The sequence below is a fragment of the Canis lupus genome, chromosome X (genome assembly GCF_048164855.1).
Source record: "Canis lupus baileyi chromosome X, mCanLup2.hap1, whole genome shotgun sequence".
NCBI lineage: Eukaryota > Metazoa > Chordata > Mammalia > Carnivora > Canidae > Canis > Canis lupus.
In genome coordinates, this window is record NC_132876.1 from 10,332,472 (window position 1) to 10,342,447 (window position 9,976).

The following is a 9,976-nucleotide window of genomic DNA, read 5'->3' on the forward strand; positions in this document are numbered from 1 at the left end:
GACCCCGGGTCTCCAGGATCACGCCCTGGGCCAAAGGCAGGCGCTAAACCTCTGTGCCACCCAGGGATCCCACTAGTTCTAATTAGACATCAAAATAATGAGACAAGGCCATGTCTAATTTCTGGATATGACCCAAATCTTGGACTGGTTCATAAAGATGCAGTTCTTCAAATCAAATTTAGCCTCAAAACCTTGTAGAAAGTGTTACTCTGATGATGTGGTCATTATATTTAAAAAGGAGAAATAACCAACCTCTAGGAATAACTATATCTACCTTTCGACATGCAGGGTGTTGGATATTATACTGTCTGCCACCTTCCTTAGGCAATTAGAGAAAACATAATGTTCATTAATTCCATCCTTGTGTTATGGAAAGTAAAACAATACATATTCTAAGGCAGCTTGACTATGTGGCCAAAATTCGTTTGAGTATAGTGAAACTATGCCAGAGACTACTATACAAGGGTCTCCATTCTGCTAGGGTGGACAAGTACCCACTTTTGATGTATGAGGAAATACTTTATAAGGTCTAAAGCACTATATTTTTGAAAAGTGAAACAATATATGCTTTTTTCAAATTAATAAACAATTGCTCAACATTTATTATAACCCATTCTCATATTCACTGTATATTTATAAATTAATAACCATATCCTAGCCTTAAGGAATAAGGCTGTCTAGGTGAAAATACTGAGAATAGAATCAATGATTACCATGTACTCTGCCATTTATTTTTATTTTATTTTATTTTATTAATTTTTTAAAGATTTTATTCATTTATTCATGAGAGACAGAGAGAGAGAGAGAGACTGAGAGAGGCAGAGACACAGGCAGAAAGAGAAACAAGGCTCCATGCAGGGAGCCTGACATGGGACTCGATCCTGAGTCTCCAGGATCACACCCTGGGCTGAAGATGGCACTAAACCGCTGAGCCATCTGGGCTGCCCTATTTTTTTTTTTTAATTTAAATTCAACTTGCCAACATATAGTATAACACCCAATGCTCACCCCATCAAGAGCCCTCCTCAGTGCCCATCACCCAGCTACCCTATTCCCCCACCCACCCACCTCCCCTTCTGCACCCCTTTGTTTGTTTCCCAGGATTAGGCATCTCTCATGGTTTGTTTCCCTCTCTAATTTTTCCCACTCAGTTCCCTTCTTTTCCTTTATAATCCTTTTCACTATTTCTTATCTTCCACGTGTGAGTGAAACCATATGATGATTGTCCTTCTCTGATTGACTTATTTCTCTCAGCATAATACCCTCCAGTTCCATCCATGTAGAAGCAAATAGTGGGTATTCGTCTGGCATTTGTTTTAGTAAAGGTATATATAATGGCAACACCACATAAGAACTATGAATTTTTCACCTGTAGCTTAATGAGAGGGAAGACTTCAGAGATGGAACTTGCAGGGGAATATCAAAATGTGAAGAAGAGTTCTATGGGTGGGCAATACAGGATGAGAGCGAAAGGGTATTTCAGCAGGAAAAAAAAAAACATGTTTAATGTGACAAAACCATGTAAGAGAACAGAGTGTTAGATAATTTTCAAAGAATTTGGATTTGTGAAAGTAGCATAGGGGATATGTTGGGAATGGCAATTTAGACTAAAATAGTAAGAATGAACCAGAGTATTAATGGCCCTGTAGACCATACTCATGTATTAGTGCTTGAAGATGATTTTCATTTCTCAGAAACAGATGGTTTAGTGATGTGTAGGCTTTTTCATTTGAATTAGCACATATGTTAAATTTTGCTGCTTCTGGATGTGTATTTGGCCAAAGTATTTTAAATTTTATTTTTTAACTGAATAAGAATATAACTGCTACTTCACAATCCACATAATTATCATCATAGACATCATGATAGCCAAGATCTTTCTATTTCTTATTTCCTGATGTATCCCAAGTTCACAAAACAATGACAGACACATGGTAATGTCTCAGTAATTACTTTTTGAATGGATGTGAGTATTCTCAAAAATGTAAAAATAGTCAGATAAACCTGGGTGATTGATTATCTTCTTCATTTGTTAGTCTTTTCTAAATGTTGAAAATAAACATATGTTTTTGTGAGAAAAAGATGTTAAGACAATATAAGCATTTTGATGCTGTAATATCATATTCAACTTTTTTTGTATTTCTCCAATTTTTCATAGTGAAGATATATTACTTTTATGGTGAAAAATATTCAAATTTCATTATTGTAATTTCCCTACAAAGACTATAAATGGCACTTACAGAATACTGGCTTTTTTGTTATGATTGAAATATAAAGTTTTCATTGAGCAACATTGCATAGAGTAGAATAGAGTGCTCTTGGAGACTCAGACGAATTAGTTGCTTGACATTACCCATCATGGAACTTTGGACAAGTCCCTTTCCCTTTGAGTCTTCATATGTAAAAATAAATAGGAATAATTTAGAATGGAACAATGTTGATTGCATATTGGGATCCACAAAGGAGTTTTTAAAAATACTAATACTGAAGCCCTGGTTCCAAAGATTCTGATTTAAGTGGATCTGAATTGGGCTTGGGCATTAGTGGGAGGATGGAAGGATGGAAGGAAGAATAGATAAACTTTCTAGATAATTCTACGTATAGGCAGGCTTCGGAAGCTTGGGGCTAGAATTTCAGTGTTCTTTAAGGTCCAATGTGCTACAATCTATTTGACTACCCCCAATTAAACCCCCCAAAAGCACATAACGTTTGGTTCATTTTCTATATCTTTGTCTTACAATTGTCTACATCATGCAGAATTTTATTAAATAGCCCCTAAATCAATCATGCTACGTACCTTAGTATGTCATATTGTTGTCTGTTCCTAGCTGGTTATTAAAGGAGCAGAATTTGATTATTCAAATTCCCAAGGTTCTCTTCAGTTGCTCAGAGGCACCTGAAGTTTTCTGGCTCTCTAACAAGCATATTTTCTAGTGGCTTAAAATGTTTTCTGCTATAGCACGGGGTTCCCATATATCTCGACTATGTAGACTAATCATAGGATTCACTGAGTTATTGAGTTGGAGGTTATGTTTTCTAATTGAGGCAACTTGAATAATTGAGTGGATTACTGGGGAGTGCTGGAGTAGGCAGTTCTAGAAGAAAATAAAACAAATTTATTTATTAGGAAGACTTGGTCCCTGGGACTGTTCTCCCACTGCTATTTTCTTAATTTCCTCCAAATGGAGCCCTCTGAAAGCTTTAAGGTGGTAATTCCTCATGAGTTTTAAAATACACAGTCAATGATTGTCTAACTAGAGAGGCAGAGTCAGCTTAGAGAAGGACTTTAAGCAGGAGTGAATTATGAGCGTCATGCCTATTTAAGCATCCTCCTTGCATTTTTTATGGGGAGGTAAGCTGGGAGGGAAGCAGGTGGTAGGTATAGAATTCAGCTATTAAGGTACAGAGGTAAAGTCAAATCGGAAACTATTAACTGCTCATTTTTCATAAATTGGCTGCATATGTGTCTATCAAAATCCTATGACTACATTTTCAGTACATTGGAAAGCACTTAGTGGCCATGTAGCATGATGAGTACTGGAGGGGTTGAGGGGGGTTGGGGGGATGAGGAAATTTTAAAAAAACAGCTGTGATTCATGCTTTCTCGGGGCTTACACTCTAAGGAAGAAGAAATGTACACATGCATTGTGATAACGACAAGTATCTGCTAAATGTTACTGTCAAATGGACAGGAGGGGACAGTTCAGGACAGCCTGGGGTTAGTCTGCAGAAGGAGCTGCTAATATGGGGTAAACCAGCCATCGTGTAGCCCTGGCCAGAGAAAAAGCCCAAAGTCAAAGCTGAGTCTTGGCAAAGGAAAGGTCTAGCAGGCAGCCCACTCACTCCAGTGGGCACTGCAAGCAGAGCCTCTGATCTGGGGGCGGGATTGTTTATAGATGTTCTTAGGTGACAGGTACACTGAGCCACCTAGCAACTCCTCAAGCCAATCTTTTGTTTGCTCTAACCCTGTATTTTCAGCCATCATCCCAGGGACGCAGCTTTGCTCTGTAGTCAACAGTGTGGTTCCTAAAATCTGTATTACAAAGGGCCAGCAGAATAGTAGCGAAATGGAATTACGGATATTCCCTTTCTTCTTTTCTTTTAAAAAGATTTTATTTATTTATTCATGAGAGATACAGAGAGAGAGGCAGAGACCGGGCAGAGGGAGAAGCAGGCTCCTCGCAGGGTGCATGATGCGGGACTCGATCCCAGGACCCTGGGATCATGCCCTGAACCAAAGGCAGATGCTCAACCACTGAGCCACCCAGGGGTCCCCAGATATTGCCTTTCTTCTTGGCTAGACTCTTACCACTGTGTAGACTACCACCAGGTAAAGAATAGGTGCTCAGTAAATGTTTTTTTTTTTTAATCAGTAAATGGTTGTTTAAAGAAGTGAATGAGTTGCCTTAGATTGCTTTCATGAGTTTTAATGACCGATCTCCTCTATGAACAAACAGTAGAAGAATCCATTTTTATCTATCATTGTTCTTATTTTTGTAACATTTGCCTACAATAAAATCTACTAATTTTACCCATGCTCTTTTTTTTTTTTTTTTTTTTTTTTTTTACCCATGCTCTTTAATGACTTTTGACAAAGGTATACATTTGTGTAGCCACCACCACAGTCATAATGATATAAAACATTTCCATTGACCCAGCAAAGAGCTCCTTTTCACCTTGCAGTTAATCACACCTGTGCACCTCAGCCCTTGGGATCTACTGTCCTGATTTCTGTGCTCTGTTTTGCCTTTCTCCTATTTCACATAAGTAGAGTAATGCATTAAGCAATATTTTGTTGGCATCCGTTCACTTGGCAGAAAACTGTAGAGATGCATCCATGTTGTCGGTTTATCAGAAGTCCACCCTGTGGATGAACCACACTTTATCTCCTCACTAGTTGATAGGCATCGTATTGCTTTCAGTTGGTTTAAACGATGAATCAAGGTATTGCAAATCATTTATCTTAAGTAAATAGCTAAGATAGAGATTGCTAGACCAGGTAATAATATCTCTTTAACACTTGAAGAGGAACACAAACAGCTTTCCAAATTGGCTCTACCATTTTGTGTTTCCACCAGCAATGCATGAGGGTTTCTTGTGTTTTGTAGCATCACCAATACTGAAGTTTATCAGTCTTTATTTATTTTTTAAATTTTAAGTTCTAATTGTTTTTTTTTTTAACTTTTATTTATTTATGATAGTCACAGAGAGAGAGAGAGGCGCAGAGACACAGGCAGAGGGAGAAGCAGGCTCCATGCACCGGGAGCCCGATGTGGGATTCGATCCCGGGTCTCCAGGATCGCGCCCTGGGCCAAAGGCAGGCGCCAAACCGCTGCGCCACCCAGGGATCCCAGTTCTAATTTGTTATACAGTGGTACAAGATGATGCTTTTTTTTTTTTTTTTTTTTTTATTTATTTATTTATTTATTTATTTATTTATTTATTTATTTATTTATTTATTATTGGTGTTCAATTTGCCAACATATAGAATAACACCCAGCGCTCATCCCATCAAGTACCCCCCTCAGTGCTTTACCTGATGGCTAATGATGTTATCCTATAACATGGGTCTTGATCTTCTGATTTTTTTTTTTTTTGGTGAAATTTCTGTTGAAATATGTTACCCTTTATTTATTTAAATGTTGCTTCTTGCTATTCAGTTGTAAGTGTCTTGTGTTATTACGGATACGAATTTCATTATGCAGTCTTTTATTTAGGTAAAGTTCACATGAGAAAATTCACTGTTTCAACTATTTTAGAGACTACAGTTTCAGTGGCTTCTCATCTATTCATAGTATTGTGCAACTATCACAGCTATCTAAATCCAGAACATTCTGACTACCCCAAGGTAGCCCTGTACATATTAAGTAGTCACTTCTCATTCTTTCTCGCCCTAGACCCTATACCACCAATCTGCTTTATTATTTCTGTGGATTGTCCTATTCTGCAAATTTCATTTAAACAGAATCATACATAGATTTTTGAGTCAATTCTTTCACGTAGTATAATGTCTCTAAAGTTCATTCATGTTGTAGTATGTGTCAGTACTTCATTCCTTTTTATGTCTAAATATTCTATCATGTGTAGATTGCATTTTATTTGTCCATCAATTCGTGGACATTTTGGTTATTTCTACTTTTTGGATATTTTAAGTAATGATGCTGTGAATATCAGTGTACCTTTGAAACCTGTTTTAAGTTGTCATAGTTAATTTTATCCATCAACTTTACTAGGACATGGTAACCAGGTATATGGTCAAATGTCTAGATGTTGCTGTGGGGGTACTTTTTTAGTTGACGCTAATGATTTTGGGGGAAGCTTTTTAAATATATTTTTATTTTTTAATATTTCTATTGTGTAGTTAACATACAATATTATATTAGTTTCGGGTGTACAACATAGTGAGTCAACATTTATATACATCATGAGGTGATCACCATGATAAATCTAGTTATCGTCTATCACATATTTGTTACGTATTGTTAAATATTTTCCCTATGCTGTACATCGTATCTCCCTGTTTCATTTATTTTATATGTGGACATTTGTACCTTTTAATATACTTGCACTATTTTGTCCAATCCCCCCACTCCCCTGCCCTTTGGCAACCACCAGATATTTCTCTGTATCTATGAGACTGTTTCTGTCTTGTTTTGACTTTTTTTTTTTAGATTCCACATACAAGTGAAATCATATGGTATTTGTCTTTTCTCTGTCTTTTTCACTTAGCATAATACCCTCTAGGTCCATCTATGCTGTTGCAAATGGCAAGATTTCATTCTTTTTTAATGCTGAGTGACATTCCATTGTGTAAGTACTTATACATGTACATATATATACATACATACACACCACATCCTCTTTATCCATTCATCTATTGATGGACACTTAGGTTGCTTCCATATCTTAACTGTTGTAAATAATGCTGCCATGAAAATAGGGGTGCATTTTTTTTATGAACTAGTGTTTTTGTTTTTGTTTTGTTTTTTCATATAAATACCTGGAAGTGGAATTGCTGGATCATATGGTAGTTGTGTTTTTTAGTTTTTTGAGCAACCTTTACATTGTTTTCCATAGTGGCCACACCGTTTCACATCCCTATCAGCAGTGCATCAGGGTTCCCTTTTCTCCACTTGGCCATACTTCTTACCTTTTGTCTTTTTGGTAATATACATTCTGACTGCTATGAGGTGAGGACATACTGTGGTTTTGATTTGCATTTTCCCTGATGATTAGTGATGTTGAGAATCTTTTCATGTGTCTGTTGGCCACCTGGATGTTGTCCTTGGATAAATGTCTGTTCATGTCTTCTGCTCATCTTCAAATTGAATTGTTTCTTTTTTTTTTTTTTTGATATTGAGTTGTGGGAGTTCTCTATATATTTTGGATATATCATAGTTATATGATTTGGAAATACCTTCTGATGAGATTAATTTGTTTTAATCCTAGTTGGTTAACATATAGTGTAATACTGATTTCAGGAATAGAATTTAGTGACTCATCACTTACATATAACACCCAGTGCTCATCACAAGTGCCCTCTTCAATACCCTTCACCCGTTTAGCCCCTGAGATTAACATTAAATCACCCCATAGCCCTGTCAAGTTGACAGATAAGAGTAACCATCACAAATATGTTAAAGGTTGGGACACCTGTGTGGCTCAGCGATGGAACACCTGCCTTTGGCTCAGGGCGTGATCCTGGGTCTGGGTATCAAGTCCTGCATCGGGATCCCTGCGAGGAACCTACTTCTCCCTCTGCCTGTGTCTCTGCCTCTGTCTGTCTCTCATGAATAAATAAATAAAAACTTAAAAAAAATATGTTAAAGGCAATTCTGGTGAGATGTCAGAAAGGAAAGAGGAGCACTGTAGAGAAAATGTGTATGTTCTTAGAGAATACATATATATTTTTATGGACAAAATGTTAGTAGAAATATGAACATTAACAGTGCTTATGTTGAAGTCTTGAATGGAAATAAGGAACATGCTACTGGAAACTGGAAAACAACTGATGCATTTTATAAAGTAACAGAATGTGGCTAATTGTTTTATTGTTTACTGGAAAGTAGAAAGTTCATCACTCGTAGGGGATCAACTTGGATATTTAGCTGAGTAGATTTCCATGCAGAGTATGAAAGGAGTGGCTAACAACAAATTCCTTTTTGTATTGCCGTACATATCTCTATCTTAAAAGGAACTGATGTCTGCAATTCTTGAGTGTTTCTTGGTTGCTGCATCACAAAATGGTTTACTTGTTGGCTTTTTTTTTTTCTGTAGAAACTTAAATTCTCTGGACTGCTAAGTCAATTTCCAATTGTCCGTTTGCTTTTCCATTTTCCAAAATTGTTTTGCCTGTCTTGTGATCTTTTGTTTCTTCTCTTGTTTCTGACTTTGCAAATTTATGACTTTAAATATTTTACTGTCATTTTAGTGGGGTTAGGTTGAGAGCAGAGGTTAATGTGTGGATTAAATTTACCATGTTGAGTGAAATAAATGCCTATAAATGACTGTCAGGGACCTTGGAAGCTCCTCATTCTGACGTGATAAAGGTTCCACCCTTTCGGAATTAGCCTTCATGTTGAACATTTGACTTATACCTTTAAAGTGAATTAACCATTAATTTGGCTATTACAATATTCCAATACATGAATGAACTCAGTCATTTGTATGCTTTCAAATTAAATGAGTCTGTTCTACTCTGCCATGCATAGGCTTCTCATCCTTACAATAACCATATGAATTAAGAATTATTTTCCCTTTTTGAGGAAATTGTGATTGAGTGAATATAGGTACGTTGTGTAAGAGCACATATCTAGTAAATGCAGAGCTGGAGCACAAACACAACTTTTTTTTTTTCTAAAGCATGCTTGTAGCAACATTCCTCATTCTTACTACAGTGCCGGCTCCTGCAAATTTTGTAAGTTTATTATAACTTCTAAAAAATCAGGTGTTTTTCATAGATTTCGTCTTTGCTACTGTGAATAGCTTCAATGGGTAATGGTGAATGCTACAATGTGTTTGCTTTTTTATGTCTCTTTGACCTTTAGGATTGAAAACTGAACTTCATGGTCTAAGAAAGATTCCTGAATGATTTCTTTCCGCTAAATCCTATAGTACTTCACTACCTGGAAGGTCTGCAAAGAACCTATGTGCGTGAATGAAGTAGGAGGTGAGTGAGATTATATAACTTGGTTCATAGATGATATAATTTCTCATTATTCTCACTGTTTGAGAGAAGAAGGAACAAAGGAGAAGACATGTGGGAGTGTAGAAAATGCAAAGTGGAGATATTAATGCTGCAGTATAATCTTCTGTGGGTGTTTAGCCTGGGGACTAAAAGACTAAGGGGAGACATTCTAGTTGTCTTGAAATATTTGAAGAGCTGTCATGTGGAAGAGGGAGTAGATTTTTTTCCTGTAGGCCCAGAGGGCATAACTAGCATTAAGAGGTGAAAGTTACAGGAAAGAAAATTTTCACTCAGTATAAGGAAGAACTTTCTACTAATGCACAGCATTGGAACTGTCTGCTGAATGAAGTCACAGGAAATGTTCATGCCTATTCTGAGTACCTGTGAATTAAGGGTCGTGTTGAGAAGCATCTGCAGGGATGGAAGGATGAAGCAGAATTTAATCTAACCTCTTCTTAATAGTATATCTGTCTCTTTCCTCTCTGTTCTGTCCATCTAATCTAATCTATAACTTTCAAAGAGACAAGATTAGGAGAAAGGAATGTTAAATGAGAAAAGGAATAAATTTGTGTGGATGTGTCTTGAGTGTGTTTTAGGGTATTGGGTGTAGATCTATATCTATGTATCTATATATCTATATATATCTATATATCTGTATATATATTTCCCCCCTTTTTGTTTACCAACAAAATAATGACAAGGATAATTCTGTGATAATATACCAGGCTTCAGAAGCACATTTTATAGGATAAATAACTTACGGATCCCAAAAATCTGGGTTCAAATTCA

The 9,976-nt window shown here is 36.7% G+C and overlaps 1 long non-coding RNA gene across 1 annotated transcript in view; it reads left to right on the top strand.

Moving 5' to 3' along the window:
• The window catches only part of LOC140627299 (uncharacterized), a 156,872-nt gene extending 147,702 nt beyond the window's left edge, over positions 1–9,170 (top strand). The window contains exon 3 of the long non-coding RNA XR_012026128.1: positions 9,048–9,170. This is a non-coding gene — a long non-coding RNA (uncharacterized lncRNA). The remainder of the gene's footprint in view (positions 1–9,047) is intronic.
• The last annotated feature ends 806 nt before the right edge of the window (positions 9,171–9,976 follow it).